Source organism: Alexandromys fortis, unplaced genomic scaffold (assembly GCF_014885135.2).
Source record: "Alexandromys fortis isolate MF-2015 unplaced genomic scaffold, M_Fortis_MF-2015_v1.1 scaffold_5, whole genome shotgun sequence".
Lineage (NCBI taxonomy): Eukaryota > Metazoa > Chordata > Mammalia > Rodentia > Cricetidae > Alexandromys > Alexandromys fortis.
In genome coordinates, this window is record NW_026067924.1 from 29480965 (window position 1) to 29505558 (window position 24594).

Genomic DNA, 24594 nt, shown 5'->3' on the forward strand with positions numbered 1-24594 from the left:
TCCTGTTCTATGAAATAAAAAAAAAAATACCAGCTACTTCCACATTATTTGGGAAATTAGTTGGATCCTTCGACAATAAAGGATAACAGTCCCAAGCCATAGCTTTCCGTTACACTGTTCACGTTTTTGCTTCTTTTCTCGTTTGTTCCGTGGGTACAGGTTGAGCCTGGTTCTTCTGTTGTCCTGCACAGAGCTGCGTCCACAGAAGTCTCACACCTGGCCAAGGCGCTTTGGCTCTCTGCCACACTGCCTAACATCAGCTGACACTTCGTAGCAGACAGTTTTAATTCTCTCAGCCCATAAGTGGTAAGCATTTGGAGTTCCCCCAAACTACACTTCTTATGTGGGTCCCCTAAATGCCTGGCCTTGGTAAAATATAGAAAGCCCCAATGAGAGAGAAGGTACCAAGTTTCCATCTTCACTGTATAAACTAAGCTGAATGACTCTCAACCTCTTTTCTGTGGAATAATTATTCAGGGACCTTACTGCAAAGCAGGTCTTGGCTCAGCAGCTGTGGGTGCTGACCAAGTTTCTGCATGGCTGGTGGTAAGACATGCCAAAGCTGCTGGTTCACCAAGCTTACCTTGATTAGGAAGGGTCAGTCCTAACACAAATCATTGATTTTCTCAAACCTGTCAAGACTAGTGAGAGGACAGTGCCTGTAACAATAGTCCCCAGGCCACTCTGTCCTGGGCATATTCCAGATCTCTGATAATATAAGACCAGAAGGATCCTGTCTTATTGAACTTGGCTTTCTGGTGAGATAAAGAAAAGGGGCTGGTTTGTATCACTAAGATCCCTTTGATGATTGGATGTGGCACAAAGGACAAATCATGGCAGACACAGAGCTGCATGCATGTGGTCAGTCACTGAATTTTGCTCAGTTATTCTGAGACCTCTGTGTCTTTGGAACAGTGTGATTCATTTGCATAAGAAAAATGTATAACAAAATTAAAATTGATTATCCAAGCAGGTTAATATTCAAATTAGCAAGACAATGTTTGATCTATGAATGAGTTGAGAGGCTGCCTGTATGATGTAATCCTCAAGTCTGACAATGTAATTAATACTTTAAAATTCTCCAAGAAAGTATGCTGTCATTTTCTTTTGTTATGTTGATGTATAAAAAGACACTGAAGTTCTCAACTTCCTTAGAACACTTTTGGCACTTTAATACTTGTTGTTATAGCAATATTTCTTACATGGAAATCTTTTATTGGCAAATGACTCTTGTCTGAGATCATAATTATAAAGAGAAATATATCTAAAAGCTCTAAAACAAATATTTAGGACTTTCTCGGGGATTTTGCCTGTGGGATTTTCTTGTTTATGATCTCATTGTCTAGAGAATTATATAATATTCCAAGAATGAAATGAGTTGTGGTTTCTAATAGCTTTATGGAAACTATTATTGTCATTTTTCTTCAAATGTTGAATATCTCTTCTCAACTAGACCTCATAATAAATCATGATGTCTTTATTCTTCTCTTGAATTATAAGGAAGTTGTAAGAAAGTCTGTTCATTTTGGAGAAGAAGCTAGCCAGTTTTCTAATCATGGCTTGGTTACCATGGAAGAGACTTTTAACTAACGTTAAAAACTCATATAAACACATATCAAGGATGTGGGTAAAAGTAATGCCACCCTCATATAGTAAGAAACAAAAAAACTAGCAAGCGTGAAATACACAGGCTACTACCCAGTTCATTTCTCATGCTCAGTAAGTAATGGGTATCTTACTCCTGGCAGTGGCGTGTGGTTGTTTAGGACAAGTCAGATTTCAAGGATGTGACCCACAGACAGACAGAATTTTCATAAATAATAGTTTTAGGTCCTTGCAGAACAATGTTCACGGTGCATTGGAATATGTGGTACAAATAGTGTGAATTATTCTATACTGAACTTCCAGTGCAAAATTATAATCCTCAACGTGCTCTGCTCAATGAATAGTATATAGAGGTTTGGGGCACCTCAATGAAGAGTAAAAATAGTTGCGTGTTGTAATAGGAGCAGCGGGCGATGTTCCTGGCACCCGGCCACCTGCACGGCTAGCTTTATCTGAAATAATTACACGGAAACTATATTCTTTTAAACACTGCCTGGCCCATTAGTTCCAGCCTCTTATTAGCTAGCTCTTACATATTGATCTAACCCATTTCTAATAATCTGTGTAGCCCACGAGGTGGCTTAACAGGGAAGATCTTAACCTGTGGCTGTGTTGGGTGGGAGAATCATGGCGACTGCCTGACTCGGCTTCTTTCTCCCAGCATTCTGTTCTGTTTACTTCACCTAGTTGATAGTTCAGTTGGTAAAATTGCTAGTCATGCAAGAATGAGGACCTGAGTTCAAACTGTAGAACCCATGTGGAAAGCTTGGTGTGGCAGCACATACTTACAATCTCACACTGGTGAGCTGAAGACAGGCAGCTTTCTGGGCTTCACTGGCCTATTAGCCTTGTGAAATAGGCCAATGAGAGACCCTGTCTCAAAAACAAAAGGTTGTTAGCCACTGAAGAATGATGCCTAATGTTTATCTCCACCCTTACAGGCATACATGTGCACATACAAGTACACATATAGGCACACACAAAGCTAATATTATCTCATAGTACAACTGATAGTGTTGAAGCCTTGGCATGAATGCTGTGTTTCACAGAACAATGAGAGAGAGAAACAGCAAAGTTGGTTTAAGGAAATTGAATTACTATTTCAAATCGCCTAAGACACACATTGTCTGGATTAGGTGGTTCTCCCTGGTACAGTGGGCTATTGGCCCACTGTAATAATGGTACAGAGAACACTTGAAGGAAGATGCAAAAGGAGATTTCCCAGTCTTCTGGATGATTTCCAGAGTTTATTCATGCAGCATGGCATTCATAGTATCTTCCCTGTGTAAAGATAAATTGTAGTAACATGATACCATATCATGTGTAGCAAAGATACACAACAACACCAGAACAACCTAACAGCCCTCCCAGAGTCTGGGAGGATGATTAAGAAGCTAACTAGAATGTCATACCCCTCAGCTGCAAACTCACACTCAATCCTTTTAAAATAGTTTGAGCTTCAGAAATTTCCTTAACTTCTCTGTGCCTTGCATTATTAGCTTATCATTTTTTCTTCCCTCCTCTCCCACCCCATCTGAAAGCAGAGAGAATGTAGATCTACTCAGTAAAAGCTAGAAAGAACTCCCAAGAGCTGGAGAGGCTCCACAGGAGGAATGTTTTAAGTTATCCTGGCACTGAAGATATTATAATGTCCATTTCCAAGAATCAAGTGATGGCTGAGGAGATGGTTCTTACAGCACAGCCATAAGGATCCGAGTTTAATCCTCTAGAAGCCATGTAAAAATGAAGATAGATCAGAGCAAGCCTGTGATCCTGCTGCTGGGGAGGCAGAAATAGGAAGATGCCCAGAAACCTCTAGCTAGCCATCCTAGTCAAGTTGGTGACTCCGTGTTCACCGAGAGACCATGTTCTAAAAAATTAAGCTGGAGAACAATCAAGAAAGACATCAACTCCTCTTCTCTGACAAAATCACATATATATGCACACACCTACACACATAGGATACTATAAGGGTAAGCATATACAAGGGCATGTCTTATGCATAATAGTTTATGCATAGTAAAAACAATGAACTTTAAAAAACATTATTCACTATAGTAAGCATTACAATCATTTCTATGTGTTTTAATTTTATGAGCTGATTCTTTTATTTTTTTAACCAAAATTGTACACTTAGTTGGTTTGATTTTATAATATTTGCAAATGATCAGCTAGTCTAAATTTTCAATTTCATACTAAGATTCCAGACTTTACAGAAGGCTTAGTAATCAAAGTCAGGTAGCATCTGTTTGATAAGATTTGTGAAGATCAAGAATTTGAAGACAATGACTGTAAGAACTGGTTAGGAAACAAGGTTTAAGCACACTGTTTAGCCATATAAACAGAACTGTGACAAAACCTGTTTTCCAGTTATCCTAGTAGAAGGCTTGATTGCCATAGCAAGACACCACAGGCTGGGTGTTTTAAACAAGAACAATTCATTTCTCACAGTTTTGGAGTCTGTAAATACAAGCTTAAAATTTCCTTTAGGTTTCTAATTAAAGTGTACTTCCTTAATTATTAATGACTGCATTTGTTTTTGTTTTTTTTTTTTTTTTGAGACAGGGTTTCTCTGTGTAATGACTAACCTGGAACTCGCTCTGTAGTCCAGGCTGGCCTCAAACTCACAGAGATCTGCCTGCCTCTGCTTTCCAAGTGCTGGGATTAAAGGCGTGTGCCTCCACCACCAGGCTTAAAGACTGCATTCTTAAAAGTGTCTTCAACATGGAGGAGAAAAAACAAGCTCTCTCTTGTCTCTTATTACAAGGACACTTATCATTAGATCTGGGCCCCACCCATGAGACCTCATTTAGCCTTTATTACAAAAATGTTTGTCTCTAAACACAGCTACATTGAGAATCAGGGCTCTGATAAATTAACTGAAGCATGACAAATATATTTATTTCACACTGTCAAACCTTAACATTTTCTTTCCTTCTTTTCATTCTTAAGAGGCATCTTTTGGCTCTAGAACGGTGTTGTTTCCATCTCTCTCCCCCTAAATCCTTTCCAGTCTCATACTCCGTCCTTCCATAGTTCTCCAGATAGCGTCTCTCCATCTCGGGTCATGCTTTACCTTAGGGAAGTGTCTGAAAACTTTACTTCTGCTTCCCCCCCCCTTTTTCCTGTTAATTTTAGCAGGAAACATTTAGATTTTGGTTTGGCTTTTTATGAGGACTTTCATGTTGCTTGCTATGCAACTACGGTTTGCTTTGTAGAACTTTGCTATGACTCATGGGGGTGAGGTTCTATGATCTCAGTTTTCCCTTCTGCTTTCTTTCTGGGTTTTAATGATTCCATCCATCCTCTTTCTCCTGCAGAGGGAACTACTGTTTGAGTCACAACATACAAGTTTAGAGTTAATATTTATCTAGCATACATGGCCTTGTTCTGCATGTCCTCCATGGCTGTATGATAGAGAGGGAAAAGTGAATCTTGGGAACACCAGTCACATATAGTTTATGTACAATGGGCGATGATAATCAGGAAACCAGCAAGGAGACAGAGGTTTGTGGACATGCATTAAGGTACAGCTATAAGTTATCAAAAGAACTGAACAATGATGCAGCTGCCATGAAAGACTTAACTGACATCATGAAGAGCTCAGAAACTGGATTGGTGCATCTGTGGCATTCCCAGACATGACAAAGGAACCACAGTTTAGCATCCTTGAATGAATCCAGGTGCCGAGGAAAATGGTTTGCTACAAATCAGGACATTTGGAGCCGGATCCTGCCCTAGAGAATGGTTGTCCCCCAGTGCATCCCCAGTGTGCCGCTCATCGAAGCAGGAAGTCAACAGGAAATTCACAGACCACAAGCAGGAACTAGTATCCCCTTCCAGTTTGCAGCATCTTTCTAGTATCCCCTGCTTAGGAAGATTTTACTGGATGCAGAGTCCTGCCTCCAGATTTGCAGAGCTGAAGGTAAAAGGCAGGATGCAGTTCTGAGGCAGGAGGTTGATAACCAGCACAGCAAAGACCATTCCTGTCTGAGGCCAACTTCTCAAACACATAAGATTATATGACTCAGTCATTGTTCACCTTTCAAAACATTGGCTAAATAACGATGATAAATTAGGCTAGTCGGATACAAAATAAAAACTAGAATGTCACTTTCGTGTTAACTGGAATCAATTAATAGTGTTTTGACTAAGGGATGCGACCGTGGCTCATGGCTCAGAAAGACTGAAAGGGAGACAGCACTATTGAAGTAAAATGTGGCTTTAGAAGATTTTTTTTTTGTTCATAGAACTGATTGTCTTACAAAAAGATCACGCTATTCCTTACAACAATTACTAAAACTTGGAGTGTGATTCTAATGTGTAGGCATACTAAATATAGAGAAGCGGAGATTATCATAATGTTGGGGAATTCCAAATACATCAAGTCCAGGAAAGAGCAACGTGGAAACCACCAGGGTAGTGGACTGAAGGTGAGGGTAGGATCTCACTGGAGAACTGGAAACAGTGTTTGGAGCTGGTGCCCTGGGAAGGAAGCAAAACTGACTGAACTTGGCAGAGGTGTTGAGGAGCTGCTGGGAGCAGAAACCATGGGTGCATACTGTTGCTTAAAGGGAACATAGGATTGAGGATCGAAATGGAAAAATGCTCACAAGGAAAACAAACAAATAAGCAAAAACAAGGAAACAACAACAAAGAAACCATTAGGTGAAGAAAGGGTTAGCAATAATGAGGATATGGAGAAGTCAATAGACTTCCCTGTTTCTGAGATAAAAATGTTTCTCCTGTGAAGGATGAAGACAGCAAAGTACAAGGGAAAAGGAATGACGTCACAAGGAAAGAGGGATTAGAATCAACCTGTGGCTTTTCAGGAGAAAGCAGGGGATGAAATCAATGGGCTATGTTTAGGGGGGGAAGTAAAAGTAGAACTCTCAAAGTTACAGTATTTTGTGAGTAAGTAAAGAAGACAAGAAAAAGGAAGCCAGCAGCATCTCTTTCATATGTCTACAAGATTGTCATGTTAATTTTCTTGAGACTCTTACACTTAGACAAATGGTATCAGATGGGCTGGACCATCTCATTTGTAAAATGACCCGCATTCAGGTCACGAGTGTGCCTGTGGTTCCAATGTGGGTGGAGGTGGGAAGTAGGTGGAAATCACAGGACCTCTGGGGCTTGCTGGCCAACCAGCCCAAATAAAGAAGTAAGCTCTGCATTTACTGGGTTTAGTGAGAGACCAAGACTCACAAGAGAACAAATGGGAGAAGCAGGTGACATGGACTCCAGGCCTTCTCCACAAATATCTGTGTGTACGCACACACACACACACACACGCATACACACACACACACACACAACAACGATGCTGATAGTTTTATACAGAAGACTGAATGCAAATTGTGTGTCTTTTAAAGGAAAGATTTCTTCCACGTAGTTCTGCTCCCTTTGAAGTTAATATGCCCAGTCAGATTATCTCCAATGAAATAATATCTGAGCCTACTGTTTCTGAATCATTCTGGTCATTTAGTTCTCTAAAGATCTATTTTTTTTTCCTCTCACACCTAGGGACATTGAAGTGACCTTGACTCCTGTGCTTCTTCTTGTCTTGTTTTTATTTTGAAGTAGGATGGCACTATGTAGCCTTAGCTGATCTGGAACTCAGGAAGAACAACCTGCCTCTGCCTCCTGAGTGCTGGGATTAAAGGGTACACACCACACCTTTGTTTGCTTGTTAGTCATTTTATTGTTATAGGACTCTTTAGAGAAATGACCCAGCTCTGCAGGAGGCCCTGATGGGCTCATCTTTAGAAGATCTTTGAACTAGCCCAAGCAGACTGATCCTTGCAGGCAGATTAGGTTCTTTTCTGCAATTAGAATAGTTCAAAGAAACTTCTACTCTAAGTTGCTGCCCATCTTCCTTATCTGTCTGGTACCTACTCAGAAGAAAAACACCACATGCACGAAATAGTCTGGACTCTACTCATCCTTCTTCTTTCTTCTTTTGTTTGAAGCTACCCAACAATCAGATTCCCTTGGAGAGATAGGAGAAGCTGAACCAGGCCACCTTATCTATATGACGGCAACTTTATCTATATGATGACATTTCGACAAATGGTGTCCATGCTACCCTCAGGTAAGCATGCATTCAACAGGTGGATTGCTGTTTTATTTGCTTGTTTGTTTGTTTTTGATTCATCACCATGACATCAGCATCAACTCCTGATGTGATTATCCCTACTGCAGCCCAGTATCCTTCTCTGTCATTACAGTTTTCCTTTTGTATTAGAGGATGTCTGGGCAGAGCTCTACCTGAACTAATGATGACTTTTGTCTCTCTGCCTCTAAATTAATGGGGGTCATGCCCAAATCATCCAAAAATTGCCCATGCCTCCAAACTGTCTTATCTCCATGCTTCCATTTTCTCTTAGTTTCTAGGAGTTTCTTTCCTTCATCACAAACACTTGCTGAGTGTTTTCCCTTCAAATTTATCTCCATGTAAGTCAGAACTCGTGTTTTTCTTAAATTACACTGGTCCTCTTTGTTCAGACATCCTAAAGAAGTCATGAGATTCTCTCCTTATATTGATTAGGACAAAGTTGCCTTGAGCTGTCTGCTCTGAGGGAGACAGAAAGGTCACGTTTGTAATTGCTTTGAAAGTGGAGAAACTTCCAGAAACTTAGAAAAAGGATTTTTGACCTTAGGGTCTGAACAGTTAATGGAGTTGTTTGTGGATGAGGTAATGTTTTGTTAACTCGGAGTCTGGACCTGTTATCCCTGGGTAACTCGCTGAGGCAGTCTTTAACTGAAGGTGTGTGTTAGCACTGAGAGCAATTCTGATTATAAAAACATTGATCTGATGAGAGGGAGGCATTTCTAACTTTTCCAGTGAATTCCTAGACCGAGTGAGTCAGTTACATAAACCCAGGTGTCTCAGAGGACTTTTCCCTCTGCCTCTCCACCTCTTTCTGGGTTGTTCCTCTTACTGATTATACACACAGGAAAGCGATGAATTTTTAATGCTCTTTCTCTTAAAATTTCTGCTTTCAGATCAGCCAGGGGCCGCAGGGGTAGAGATAAATAGGTGACTTATTACTGACGTCACAGGGAGCTCTGTGCAGGCCTTAGATGAACTAGGACAGAATTTGAACACTAAGATATGGAGTACTGTGATTAAAAATGTAAATACCCTTCGCTCGCTTTGAATGACAGATTCTGGCAACAGGTGAGGAATGAGAATGCATGCTGAGGGTTTCTTTTTGAGACACATAATTTGGGTTGAAAGTGACTCATGCGGACTGGCTGGTGTGTGTAATGACCCTCATGGGGGTGGAGGACACATCCCCACTTTGCTTATCAGTAAAGGCCAGGCCTCATTCCAAGATGCCTCACCTCACTGAGGAGTGTACTGCTCCTCAACCCTAACTGGTTAAACCAGACAAACCGTGAAATACCTGGGATTACTTGGTGGGAAGCCATTATTACCAGATCATTATCACAGCCCCAAAGGGCTTTGCTGAATGCAGCCTCACATTCATGGCTTTGTTTTCCACCCTCTCCAACCACTTCAAGGCCTTTGGAGCAGAAGGGGAAGTTCCAATGAAGCCTCAGACAGTCTTCTCTCTAGGAGAATGTCCTGGTCATGTTGAGGCCCAGATGCTAGTGTCAGGTTGGGACTGATGAAGCTTCAAAGCTTAAGGTTTTCCAGGCATGAGCTAATCTCCCCACATTCTTCTTGGCATCTGCATATCACTTCCATTCTGACTTTTGATGACGTCAGTTCCTTTACCCACCAACTCTGCAGTCTGCACAATGGTACCCTACAGTACTGAACACAGACATAAACAGTCTTGTTACTCAAACCAAGCTTGAGTCATAAAGGACTAGATAAGAAGGTTTGTAATGCAGGCAGAAGGGAAAGCTGACTGTGGGCAAGATCGTGGATGACCACGGGTGGACAGTAAGGCCCTAAGTTTATCATGTGTCTGCCATTTATAGTGGCCTCTTCATAAACACATGTGACTAAATTAAGTGAATCAATTTGAACATCTGGTTATTCTGGGTACTTAACTAGTGGCATAGTTAGCCTGACATAAGTCCAATAGTAGTATTAAGGTATGTTTGAGGCAGTAAAACAGTAGTTGCTGAATTTTTAGAGGGTATGTAGAAAAATGTGGGTATAGAAAACGTCATCTCTGTGTCATCTTTCCCACTCATGTTTGTGTCTTTACACCATTTTTACAATTGCAAATATCTACTTGCCATCTGAAAGAATGCTTTTTGCTGTAAGCCTCCCCATTTCTCTTTTACTTCTGTACCCACAGCTCATCTTGCTGAAAATGCATAACAGAAGCAAATGACTGTACTTTCAGTGGTTTAGATGAAAAGAGTTGGTTCGAATGTTTCAAACCTGCAATATGTAATTACAATAGAGAAAAATGCCAAAAACAATCTATGTATTATTAACACTGCTAGCGCTGCTTCTTTTCTCCTGCACATAAGCCAGCCCCGTGTACAAGTACAACACAGATTGACAGACTCTATTTTCATCACTTTATTTATTGTTATTTCTAAGATATTGGCAAATACAGTGAGGAATCTCCCTGGAATGTTTCAGTGTTAGAGTGTTTGCCCATCATGTGAAAGGAACTGGATTTGGGGTCCAATCTCTAGCATCACCTCCAAAAAAAAAAATAGGTAAATAAGAGATAGAGGAAAAAATAGGAAAAAGATTAAAATTGTCATTCTCTGAGTAAACCAGTATTTTCTTTCCATAATCAAACATAATCTTTCTGTCAGTAGGATTTAATTTTGTTTTATAGTGCTGTTTATTTTTGAGCACACTGTTCCCTTTGTTATCGGAAACATCGTGAATACATTGTCGTAAAAATAGCAGAACTCAGCTGCACATTTATTTCTTTGGGAGAGGCTGGGGTCACAGTGGCTCAGCTGATCTTCGATGAATATGACCGTCAACATGTATTTCTCTATACTCATCTATTGTCCAAACTCCCTTAACATTGTGGACTCTGGTGAGAGTGACAGGTATCAGTTTCATATTGATGCATTAATGACTTGAGAAATGTTTAGCAAGTTGTTGGGGGGAAGGTGGGCCAAAGGTCATTTTCGTAGAAAGAAAGATGATATCAGAGGTCATTTCCCATAAATGATCAGGGCTCAACTTCAGCTTTCTGTTTTCTTATGACTTCTGTCTCTGATAGCCTCAGAAACACCCACATTCCACACAACTGACTCCATTTTAGCGAACATGGCACCAACTCAGCTCCAACTCGTGCATGCTCAGCTCATGGCTTCTTTCTCATTTTAGGAGAATCCATGCCCACAAACAAATCTGAATCCACACTTATCTTACAAACTCCACTATTGGTACCAGATTTATTTCAGTGTGAATATGAGTTCATGTCCAAAACTGATCTTAGTTCTACTGTTGTTGGTATGTCCGTCTATCCTTCCTCCTTCCATCTCTTCTCTGTCTCTGTCTCGGCCTCTCTCTCTCTCTCTCTCTCTCTCTCTCTCTCTCTCTCTCTCTCCCTCTTTCTTCTTTGATTCAGGATCTTATAGAGCCTAGGCTATCCTTGAACTCCCTTTGTAGTTGAGGATAACTGTGAACTTCTGCTTCTCCTTTCTCTACCCATTATGGGTTGGCTTTACAAGAACACATTACCACCCCCCCCCATGTTTGTGCCTGCTGGTGCTTGCTGGAGAGCAGACGTAGAGTTTTCTGCATTCTAGGCAAATAGTCTACCAACCCCCTTAATTCCCAAAATAAAGAATTTGTATTCACATCTAGAGTCTATCTCATCATTCAAATATCAGGAATTAAGTAAGATTGATTCCAAAGTTGCCCTATGCGAAAGTAGACAGAATAAACCTTCACAGTACCTCCTCATCCTCCCACAGCCTCCAGTACTCCCTGCGGTCTCCCTCACAAGGGTGATGCACCTTCTGACTGCTCTAAGGTTACTTACCTGCATGCTCTTTAGACTCCTTTTACTTTCAGCATTCAAATCTCAGGGCATCATCTACTTGGTCTGTTTCAGCATTTAAGTTTTCAGCCTCTCCTAGAACTAGTTCTCACTTGGAGAATTTCTGTAGAGACAGTCTAATTAAATTGAATGACTTCCCTTTAACTGGTGTCACAATTAAATATGATTCTTTTCAGTGTGTTACTTAGAGTGATCTGGTGCTATTGGCCTCACCTTTGACACCTAACAGATGACCTTGAATGTAAAAGTCAGTCCAGTTATAGTACATGGAGAACACTTGCCTGAGGCCGCATATTTTACAAAGTGTTTTGATGTATGGGTTTCTTTAGTTCTTAAGACAGTTACAAAGGGAGCTTTTATTATCTTTAGGTTATGAATGGAGAACTCAAGTTCAAGAAAGTTAGTAAGTTGCCCTGTGTCATACAGTTAGGGAGAGAGCTTGAGTCAGAATCAGATCATCTGGATCATTCCAAAATAAGAGCTCGTGTCCTCATTATGTCTGCTTGTAACAGTTTAAAACCCCATTGTTTTATTGTGAAGGCAAATAATCAGAGAGATCGATTGCCTGCCTACTAGACTGAGCTTTACATACTATGAACATTCACTAGCAAAGCAAAGAGAAATAAATTACCATAATGTTTGTCGAGTTTGGAGGATGTTCAAAGGATTGCTTAAGTTTTCTCTTTTAATGAAAACTGCTTTAATACCAACCCTCGAGTGTGTGTGTGTGTGTGTGTGTGTGTGTGTGTGTGTAAATGTGCATGTGGAGGCCAGAGGTCAACCTCAGATGTCCTATCTCAGGAGATGTCTAACTTATTTTTTTTTTTCAGTAAACCCCAGGGATCCACCTAGCTTGCTTTTCCAGGGCTGGGATTGCAAGTGTAGTTTCTCACCATGACTTTGCTCATTGGTGGTGGGAATCACACTTGAGACTTCACGCTTGTGGACGAGTACTTTCTGAACCAAGTCAACTGCTTACCCCCTGTTCATCTCCACATGTGTGTAAAGCTTAGGGTTTTCAAGAGAAAGCAGCAATTGGTAGTTTGTCCTTAGTCTGGGACAGTCAGAGATCAAATGCTCTGCCAGGGTCCTGATGAGAAGCACCAGTCCAGCTTCTCCTGGATAGCTTTTGGGAGTGGCGTCTCAACAGCAGCTTCTACTCTTACTTTACTTGACCAGCACAGATGCATTAAGTTCACCTTCAACACCTGTGGCGTCCCAGTTCAAGACGACTTTGGTCGTCTCCACATAGACTATGTCCTACCAAGACCTGCTGCTATTCTGTGTTTCTTCTTGCTCCCAAGTAACCCAGACACTCCCTTTTTTTACGATGTTTCAGAATGCTAGTTGATGCCTTTATAGACCTCGTTTGCTATGGCTGTTTAGGAACACTATGCTTCGTTTCAGTTTCTGCTTTCTCCTAGGCTACTGTTTACACAGTGGAAAGCTTTCTCGGTGCGCATGCAGCCACCTTAATCTCTGTGACACACCATAAAAACAGCAATGCTTCAAGTTTATAAAAGTATATGTGAGTCCGTTTTCGTTTCCCATAAGCGAGCACAATGGCCTGAGTAGTTTAAAGAGTAAAGGGTTATTTGGCTTCTGGTTTGGAGATTGGGAAGGTCAAAGGACATAAAGCCCGCCTTTGCTTGGTGTCTCCTGAGGGGCTTCTTGTAGTCACCCTAGAGGCAGATGGCATTACAAATCGAGGGTGAGCAGGTTTACTAGCTTGGAACATTCTTCCTCATCTTTTATAGTCAGTGGTGACATCATGGGGAGCCTACCTTTTCTAACCCTAGTTACATCTGAAAGTCCCTGCCTCCAAATGCCATTTGGTTGTGACTTAAGGGAATTCAATGTCTACAACATGAACTTTTTGGTGGACACATTCAAACCACAGTAAAGGCCTTTTCTAGAATAGAATAAATATGAACACTGATGAATTTTAAAGACTGATAATATATGTTTTATAAAATCTATTCATGATAAAGGGAAAAAGAGATTCATATGTTGTCCCTCAACCTGTCAGCTTGTGACATACTTTATAGATTCAAATCAAACAATAAGAAATCATATAATCAGTGATGTAAATTTTTTTCTGAAAACAAAATTTTTACCAGTCAAAGCTCTACTGAAGACAGTAAGTTAGGGTTTCCTTATTTTTATTTATTTATTTATTTGGAAGGTTCTCTCTATATAGCCTTGTGCTAAAGCTCACTATGTAGAGCAGCTGGTCTCAAACCCACAAAAAATCGACCTCCCTTTGCATCCTGAGTGAGAAAGAATGCTTTTACATAAATATCCTTTCTTGACTTCAAGGCACAGGGATGCTTCAACCCAGTCATCCACTCCAACATTCAAATGTGTTTCTCTGTCAGGAACCAGTGTATTCTGTTTCGTTTTCTCTATCATTTATCTGAACTGAAGCTTTGCATTTGGCATTCTTAGGTCTTTTGTGGGAGCAGTCTCAACAAATACTAAATGTCTTAAGAAGTAGGAATGGAAAAAAAAAAGAAGTGAGAATGGGAATACTTGGAAATGTGGAAAGGAGTTTTTCTTTTCTTTCTTTTTTTTTGTATAACTACATCAAGCCTATGAAACCTTATGATTTCAGAGAATTAGATTAAAATAACCTTGAACTGTTGGTTTCTATTTATGCTGAAAGTTATCTTTCTGATTATCCACTAGAAAAGAGAACTTTAAAAGGGGAATGGAAAGTAGTTAAACCTGATATTCTATAGATGAAGCAAAGGTCAAACTTTGAGAAGATAGTGGGATGTGATTACCTTTCATTTAGATTATCGCTGCTGTCCTCTCCCATCCTTTCTTTAATCATCCTAGCTTAGTGCTAGCCTAATTAGCACTCTCCTGTTTGACTTCCGTTTCTTACTGTTTCTCTTTAAAGCCCTGAGTGTTGCTATAGGATCAAGGAAACTTAAATAAGGAACCCAAAGACTGACTTGAGATGACTTCTGGTAGAAAAAGCCATGCACCTGCCTGTGTCCTTTGCTCTCACAAAACCCTTCTGCAAAACAGCACTTGGCCTCACATGGTGAATCTAGAACAAGGTTCTCAGGAGTTTCATTCATTCATCAAATAGTAGCTACTAAAAGTCAGTCACTGGCTGGTGGCATAGTGCAGTAATGTCCTTGTGACAGAAATGTGAGAATCTGGGCATAATCTCAGAATGCATGGAATAAAAGCTCTGGAAGTGGTGTGTGCTTCTAATCCCAGCACTCATGAAGTAGAAGCAGATCTACAGGACTCTCCCTTCCTGCAGTGTGTGTGTGTGTGTGTGTGTGTGCGCGCACGCGCGCGTGCGTGCACGTGTGATAAATATTTAATTAGTTTTGAAGTCAATGGTTTTGCCTCTAACTTAATGGCCAGATTTATTAGATAATGGGGGAAAATAAATTTCCAATAGTCAGTTCTTGAAATTCAATAGAAAAATGAGCACAGCAGACTGTGTTTTTTAAAGCTGGCTAGAGTGTCATCATCCACTCCCCATGTTCTTCCTTAACTGTGCCCTGAATACTGTTTATTAAGTGAGGGAGCCTGTATACTACCCTAGGATGTAGGACACTGCATGTCGTTTCTGACACTAACATCAGATGGGAGAAGTGATCTCATGAGAGCCTGTCACACTAGGCTAAGAGAAGAGAGACAAGGGAGACATGGATCTCTAGAATGCTTGCCCAGGAACCCTGAGCAGGCATGTCATGGTCCCACTGTCCTAAAACAGTGTATTAGGAGATAGCCCAAATTAGTGTATTTTGAGAAACTCTGACAGAGGTCTGTCTTAGTTATTTTTGCCTGGCTTTCTCAAAATACTAGCTGGTGACAACTTAAAGAGGAAGGATTTATTTTTGCTCATGGTTTTCAGATGGTTGAATCCACTATGGTAGGGAAAGTTTGATAGAACATCTCAGTTAACATCATGATGGACTAAGAAACAGAGAGAGACAAGAAGCATCTGGGGATACTAGACTACAAAGGAGCTGTTCGTCTGAGCCCTCCTCCTCCAGCTAGGTTCCACCTCCCACCATTGTCACAGCTTCTCAAAGTAGCGCCACTAGCTGTAGACCAAGCATGCAAATGCATGAGCCTGTATGGTATGCACATCTCATGTTTGAAACAGAATAAGATCCTAAGTCTACATGAAAGGAGAAGAGACCTAGACAGAGAGATACAGATAAGATCTGGAGAGGGGTGCTTACCAGTTCTCAGTTGCTCTTTCAAGGATCCTGTTTCATCTGTCACCTGAAGGCAGTAGATGAGAGACCAGTTCAGACCACCCCGGGTGCTTCCAAAGTAGGTTCCCCAGGGTCTCAGGGTTATTTCAGATGCTGAGTGTTGGGGCGTTTTTTTCTTCAAGGCAATAGCTATCGAGATCAATATATTTGAAGCCTTAAGAAAGACTGGGGAATCTGGAAGTGCTTTTCCTGTTATAATCTGGCACACAAGTGCTTTCCTTCCCATGCATTTTATTTCTTATTCATAAGAAAACCATATCTGTTACGATATTTTTTTGCAGAACTATCATGATTTATTTCCAGTGAGATAATGTTTTCCTAAGAAAAATAAATATTAGTAGGCAATGAAACAGTATTTTAAATTTCTACAGAAGAGAGAATAGAGTGAAATGAAGGTGTTTTGTAGAGGATTCCAGAAAAAAAGAAATGAAAATAAATCGTGGATTGCCTTGCAGAGAAAAGGATATGCTATTCACTAGTCTATATGCTAAAAATATGTAATTATATATTATTATTCTGTTATGATTATTTCTGTTGCTATTTTTGAAAAATGAGAACTAACTTTCCAATCATCCTGTCATGTTTTCATCCTGACTCCACCATGAAGTTGCATATGAAGTTAGGAAACTTACCTCCAGAGTTAACTATTTGATAGATGCTAGGTATGGGCACCTTCATGCTACCTCTAAGTTTTATTCTTCTCTTCATGTTTCCATCCACCTTTCTTTGACTACATTTGCTATTCTTGTCTTTGAGCACGTGGTTCAGACTTATTTTTGTCTGGTTGGTTTTTTCAAATGTGCAACCTGTAACTTGCCTGCCCCGAGTTAATACAATTAAGCGTATTTTTTTTTTACAGCACTTATTTCAATGTGTTTTTGTCCTTTGTTGACTTGGTTGTCAGCCTGATTAGAGTGTGACCCAGGGGGGAGCAGCATGTATCTTCTGCCTCTGTATGGCATTGTGTCGTGCTAAGATGGTAGAGAATGGGGGGAAAGGACAGACGAATGAGCAGATGAGTGAATTATGTATTTGCGTTAAACCACAAATAATGCAAAGTTGAAAAGGGTTTGGGTCAAAATGCTTCTGAGATGCTTCTATACCACATAAATTATCCTTTTCCAGTGACTAATGTGTCAGCTTACTTGATTTGCCATGAATTTAAAAGAGAAATTGAAAAGGTCTGGAATTCTAATGGAACAATTTGTCATGTTTTTTTGCTAACTTTTTTCATCTCAAGACTGTGGAATCTCAAATTTATAATTTAAATCCTATCCATTTAATTAGAGGTGGATTTTCCATGAAACGTGGACTTCTTGAGCATCCCTCTGTGAGAGTTTACATGGTTGTGCGCTGTGTGTATCTTCTCATAAAGGGCATAACCTTACATATTGAGACATAACTGACTTCAACATCCCCAAGGTACCGATGTCCTGTGTCAGCTGGTGGTGCAAGCTATGGGGATTTTTGAAGCCTGTCTAAGGGGAAGTTAAGTCAATGTCACACACTATAAAGGCAGTTTTGAAGGTCATTTTAGAATATTTCAACAAAGTAAAAAATTCTAAGCTTCCGACTTTGTGAATATACATGCTATCTATTCTTTACATCTTCACATTATTTGTAGCAGTGTAAGATAAAAATCAAATAAAAAGAAATGTAATGTGAAGGAAATACAATCAAGTACTTTAAATGACCTCAAAATGAATTATTCCAACATGACAATTACGTTGTATAACAATGGTTCATAATAGTAATTTACTGTAACAGGTGTTTCTTAAGGAAATATTAAGTAGCAATTTATTGCTAGTTATAAGAAGGTGTAGCATTCTGTGAGAAATTTGAAATATATATATATATATATATATATATATATATATATATATATACACACACACATCTGGAAGAAATTGAGAAATATTTCACCAAATTTGATTAGAAAGCTGAAAAATATTGGTTGTCAACAAGAGGTGAGTCAGGAGGACATTCGTCCAGTCACAATAAAATAAATTTGGTGTCATGAGATAAAGGGAAGATTAAACTCTCTCTTTTTTGTCTCTAAGTAATCATGTTGCAAAGTCATTGTGGTGAGAAAGCAAAGACTAGTCAACCAATCAATAAACCAACCAGCCAAACAAACCAACAAACAAACAGAAAAGGAATCTTATAACAAGAATGTACAATTAGGTTTATGTTTTGTTTTATTTTGAGACAGAGTTTTCCTACATAAGCCTGCCTGTCCTGAAACTCACTCTATAGACTAGGCTGCCTTTGAGCCCACAGAGATCTTCCTACCTCTGCCTCCAGATGCTGAGATTAAAGGTGTGTACCTCCACTCCTGGCCTTGCTTAGATCATGTATAAGGCTAGTTAGTATTAACTATCAATATGACAAAATCTAGAATCACCTCTTTAAAAGTCTTAATAAAAAGTTACATAAATGGAGATGGTTTATGGGCATGAAAAGCAGGGACTGTCTTGATTTTTAATTGATGTAAAAAAAAAAAACAAAAACAAAAACAGTCCATTGTGAGTGGCACCATTCATTAGGAAGGGAGTCCTGATCGGCATAAAAAAAGGAGAAAGCTAGTAAAGAGAAACTAAGCAAACTATTATTTTTTTGTCTCTCTTTGCTCTTGACTAAAGTATGATGTGACTATTACTTGAGTTCCTGTCTTCACTTTCCCACAATGATAGAATTGTAAACTAAACAAACCATTCTCTGCTAAGCTGTTTTTTTTTTTTTGCGGGGGGGTTCAGGGGGATTTCATCAAAGCAAGAGAAATGAAAGTAGAACAAAGGATACATTAGACAGGTAATCAAATATTGTATAATTCTCTCAAGATTTGTATTGCATATGGTACTTGTCAGTTTTATAATATTTACAATTTATTTTTATTTCTTTCCCAATGAACCTTGGCTTTTCTATTTGTATGTTGTATTATTGTTCAAAAAGTGTGACCTACAAATCTTAGACCTAGCACTCCTTGTGTAATTATTTTACTCGTCCAGCTTATTTCAGATTTCCAGCATCTGCACCGTCCTGTGTCATCCAATAGCCGTAAACTTGAGAGACTGCGCCACAGTCCGCGGTTAATGCATTGCTCCTTTTCACTTAAGCTTCTGTGGAAATAGCTTCCAATCCTCTTGTAAAGATTTCCACTTTTATTTCCATTGACTAACATTTAGAGGATGGCAATGTTCAAGGAAGTACGAACGAAGTGTGTGTGGGGGGGGGGTGACATTTGGAAATGAGGCTGGTCTGTTCTTAAAACAATGCACAAATTATAGGAAACCACAAATAGTGTTTCAACAGGATGGCCAGTAGCAATAACAAAGCAAAGACCTTACAAAAATCTGCTGTTCCTTCGTTTATCGGCTCCTTTGGCAGAAATGAGTCCCGGGGTGGAAGGACCTAGAAGATATTTTTGCGTGCATCAAGAGTGCAGTGGCTATTGTTTTGGAAGCTTAGTTCTTAATTTGGAAGGTTGATTCACGGGGCTCTGTATAGTAAGTCTGTTTCAAATGGAAGGCTTTGTCTTCAAAGAATAGAACTGTTTTTTATACATTTACTCATGTGCTTTGCAGGTAAAAAAATGACTTAATCATAGTGGGGGAATATAGACACTATTTCTATTTGAAGGGACAACTTGAACTAGATTCTTACTCACACTTCATCTATCATGTTCAAGTTTTTCGTGGTCTCTGTGGATGCTTTCACTGAGTTCCTTTCCTGCTGTTGAGCTGATTTATTCATGTGTCATCCAGAAGACACTGTCTTCTTTTAGTCCTCCCATTTTCTCATGCACCGTTTTCCCAGTGCTGAAACACCACTGTGTTCTAGGACTATTTACTACTCATGATTTTAAATGCTACGTAATGTTTATAACAACTCTATCTGGGTCTTGTTTCCTGAACACTTGGTTTTCATGTACAGCTATCTTTCCAATCCTTCTCCTTTACATGCTAAATAGATAATGTTTTAAAAAAGCAAAACCACTGAGAAACAGTTCTGGAATCGCATCACTTTCCCTGTATCTAAACTGGTTCAAGTCCCGGATGTTTCTGCTTGCCCACAACTGCCAGTCTTTTCGTTTCCAACTGCTCTGTTTTACGTTAGTTATTCCCTACCTCATAACAACCATCCCAAGCTTAGTGCTATGAAGCAACATCATGTGTTATCTCATAGTCTCTGGGGATCTAAATCTGAGTTTATCTAAGCCAAGTACTTGTGGCACAAGTCACACTGAAGGTGTCTGCCAGTTGAGTTTTCAACTGGGAAAATTTCCTTCTAATTTTGCCTTCATGATTGGCAGGTATGTTATTATTCTTGCAGACTGATGGACTGAGGGCCTTTTGTTTCTTATAAGCTCTTAGTTAGAGACGAGATTCAGTTACATGTAGCTGTGTTTTCTCAGAACCAAGTCGGCAAGACAGTAAGAGATATCAATGCCCCTCTAGATAGAAACAGAGGATTGTGCTCCCTGTTCTCAGCTGAGTTCCCATTAGACTTCAGTATTCAGCTGCTTAAGAACAAGTTAACAACTTTAGCATACGCTCAAAGAGATGATACCAACAAACAAAACAAGCATGGATACCAAGAGGTGGGGTCACTGAGGGCTATGTTGTATGCCGCCTCCCATGCTCTTTTATATTAAGATCTTAAAAGATCAACATTACACCACAATAAAGTGCAAATCTAATAATTAATATGGGATTCCCCTCTGTATGCTATGAATGTGTCTTATTACCATCGGTTAATAAAGAAGTTGCTTTGGCCTATAGCAGGGCAGAATATACCCAGGCTGGAAGAGATATACAAAGTAGGCAGAGTCAGAAAGATGCCATGTAGCTGCTGAAGGAGAAAGACTTAGAGCAGAACCTTACCTGGAAAGCCACAGCCTCGTGGTGATACACAGATTCATAGAAATGGGTTAATTTAACATGCAAGAGTTGGTTAATAAGAAGCCTGTGATAATAGGTCAAACAGTGTTGTAATTAATATCGTTTCTGTGTGATTGTCTGGTGGCCGGGAAACAAAAGAGCAGTCTCCCACCACAAGTAATATTTCATACAACGGATGTTCAGAAGCTGTCCCATCTCGCTCAAAACTTGAACAGTCAAAGAGCTCTTCCTGCATGGGAGTAATCTCACCTGGTCCGCTCTCATTATTCCTCTAATTTTATCTTTGCTGCAATACCCTCTTAACATATTTCTGCTTGAGGACATGCCTGTGTCTGAGTACTCATCCCTTGGAGACTCCTCCGCATATTTGCTCCCTTTTTGCACCCCTATGTGCATATTATTTGCATCCAGGGCAAATAGTAGGAGTCACAGGACACGGTGGGGCATCCCACATGCTTTGCGTCTTAATGATAGTGAAAATGGGGACGCTTGTATCCGTTCGTGTCTGTTCAAGACCCTGCATAGAAGAGGAATGCAGCACATTTGTTTGTTTGAGAAAGGCATACTGTCTTGGCTTCTCTTAGAGCTCTTGAATGGAGTTCAATTTCTAAATATGTGAAACTACACATTTTTGCTTGTTTTTGTGCATAACTGTTTTATTTCATCAACTTTTCAAACCTGTGAAGCCAGTTCTTTATTATCATTTCCTTCTTTTACACATTAGAAGTGTGAGGCTCGGAGAAGGAGTGAAGTTTGCACAGTTGAGATCTGGTGATGCCAGCAGAGATATGCGTGTTGTCATCGCAGCGATTATCCTCCGCCTTTCCACTCCGCTCTTTGGAACTCATCAATGGGATGACGTCAGCATTCGGACCTGCTCCACTGATGAAGAAACTTCACTGGGGAACTAGGAACAATATTAACACAATTAAAGAGGCAAATATAAAATTGAATCAGAGTTATCTTATGCCTAATCAAAAAGTACTTAATTCTGACAGAGACAGAGCAGGATTGCTGAAGGAGAATTCAGGATGCACAGTTTAAAGGTTACCTCTGCCCCCACGCAAGCTGTACAACATTGCAGTTTGTCATTGTTCTTAATGAACCCGTGCTCCTTCTCTGTAAAAGAGACATACTTTACAAAAGTGATTATATGCGACAAGAATGAGGAAAAGTTGTCATAAGTTTTATTCCTACAGGAATACAAGGCATGACTTCTGTAACTATGGAAAATTATCATTTTGCTTGAAATGTAAACTGAAAGAAATTTTTAAATGACTGTATGTAAAATCCATCTATGTGAAGTCTACATAGATTGTAAAATGCATTTAATGACTGAGTTGTATAGAAATTATTATTAACTAAATGCAACTTGCATTATTCTATTATAAAGGACACACTAGTTTCTTCATTGAGAACTAAAAAAATATACATCATGGACCCTTCCTCCATAAAAAACTTTTGGGTACAACACATAAAAATACTTAGATATAAACAGTAATCAACATATGAAACTATATTTTTTTATTTTATTAATTAGTTTAGCCAACTCTTAATACATGCATTTTAAAGTCTATCTAGAGTTCCAAAAGATGGCCATCCACTCAAGATTGTGATCTTAGATATCTGAGTCCGTAAACTATTTTGGTTAATGTACTTCCGCAAACACGGGATTCAGGTGCACAGAGAGCACCTGGAACTTTGCTTTTTAACCCATAGTTTAGCAGCCAGCTTTGTCCTAGAGGTAGTATAATTACAGTCTGTCTCAAGCATATTATTTCCTTTTCATAACTCATTTTAAAATGCAAGGTAGACATAATTAATTTACAACTTCAAAAAAACCTACTGTTTTTGGGTTTTTAGACAAGGAAGGTCTCACTGTGGAGCTCAGGCTGGCCTTGAGCTCACCGTGCATCCTTGGTTTTTCTCAGAGTAACGGCATCCTTCATTTTCTTCTCAAGTGCTTGGGTGATAGGCACTGACTATTACATGCTGCTTATACTTTTAGATAACTTTGAAAGATTTATTTTATTTTTAATATACTTGTGTAAATAGGGTGTACATATTGTTTGAAGGTGTGCTTGCCCATGTGATGTACAGACTGGCTGACACAAGCCCCCAGGATCTTTCTGTCTTTGACCCCAGTGCTGAGGTCACACGCATGTGCTTCCACACTGGGCTCTTTATGTGTTGTGATGAATTGTGAGTTTGATTCAACCTAGAGTTACCTTGGAAGAGAGTTTCAATAAAGGATGGTCTACAATGGGTTGGAGTGTGAGTATGTCTATGGGGGGTTATCTTGATTAAATTAATTGATGTAGAAGATCAAGTACATACTAGGGGTCACGATTCCCTAGGAAGGCAGTCCTGAATGATGTGAGTGAAAAAAAATCACTCGAGATGAGTACAAATCTCACAAACAAATGAACATGCATGTGTCTGCTTCCTTCCCCTGCGGATTGGAGTGAGGTGACCAGCTGCTTGAAGTCCCCACCACCTTGATTCTGTGCTATGCTGGATTGTAACCTGGAATTGTGGGCTAAAAGCAAAGTTTTTTCCTCCAAACTGCCCGTTGTCAGGGTAATTCATCACAGCAACAGACATGAAACCAAAACATGTAGATATGGAGGTCAGAATCCAGGTCCTTACTTGACTCAGCAAGAACTTTTGACTCACCAAGTTTTCTCGCTAGCTGTTTAAAGTACTGTTTAAAATATTGTTTAAAGTAATGAATCATTGTTCATACCAAGACCCAGCAAGGAATTAAGGCACAATTTTATTAGGACTGTTCATGATGGTTGCCGTATTCTAAGCATACTAATGCTGAATAAAATTGCTGTGCAGAATCTGTACCCGTTTAGAATGAGCTGTTAGCAGCATAATGATGCTTTGTTTTTGTTGCTGTTTAATTAGGTTATTGTTCATGTGTTTCTTTTCTTTATGACTCTATATTTTTTAATTTTTTCCCATTATATGTCATGCCCCCCCTTGTTTCTGTGTTTTGAATTTGAAGAGTTATGAAGAGCTTCAAAAGCTATCCCAAGAACAACTGAACATTTTTTCTTGCTTTACTCATCTGTATATTGTAAATCATTCTCTATGTAAGTGTACTATTGAAGCCCTAAGGGGCTACCCAGGCAATGTGGACACAGAGGACTGGCTACTGTAGCCAGGATTCCATGAAGTTACTCTGAAAGTCCTCTCGCGGAAACTCCCCGACTGCTCATTTCCCCTGATTCTTTTCTGTCCTCTTCTGTTTCTTAGTAAAAGAGAAGCAGAAAAAAAGGCTTTAATGACCACAGCAGCATGCTGGCACATAGACCTTTTTATAATGACAGCTCCCCCATGATTAGCTAACTTGTAAGTATTTAAAAGGCAGAACATGAATTTCTGATAAAATAATTAGTGACAATATACAGTAAATATTTTCTGCAGGATTTCTTAGCAAGATATGAATGGCCCCTAGCTTCTGATTCAGCTTTTGCTGGCAACTCAAACTTAGTTGAAAATAACTTTGAAAGAACATTGAGATCAAAGAGCTCATGATTCACAAGCAGGAGCAAAGAGATTTTAACCAAACAGATTAGATCTTCAGAGATGTCTGTGTTCTGGCATTATAGGAGGCACACAGAAGCTGTAACTAAAAGGAAGAAAAAGAAACCAAGTTTCTAAAGGAAAGTGAAGGCACAGACAAGTGAAAAACCAGAAAGCAATGCAAGCTACCTTGGTCACCCACAGAATCCACAGCATGTCAAATGGCCACAATGACATATTTGGTTTAAGAAAGCAATGGAATCAACTTACTAATCTGAGAAGTATGCACTAGGTGATTCCTGTGTGGCAGAAACTAGGGATGTGGAAATGTGGAAG

At 39.6% G+C, this 24594-nt stretch overlaps 1 long non-coding RNA gene across 7 annotated transcripts in view; it reads left to right on the plus strand.

Moving 5' to 3' along the window:
• The window catches only part of LOC126501741 (uncharacterized), a 75135-nt gene extending 51717 nt beyond the window's left edge, over nt 1–23418 (plus strand). For all 7 annotated transcript variants that reach the window (XR_007591797.1, XR_007591795.1, XR_007591794.1 and 4 more), the window contains 3 exons: nt 160–306; nt 7578–7699; nt 21449–23418. This is a non-coding gene — a long non-coding RNA (uncharacterized lncRNA). The remainder of the gene's footprint in view (nt 1–159; nt 307–7577; nt 7700–21448) is intronic.
• Nucleotides 23419–24594: the final 1176 nt, after the last annotated feature.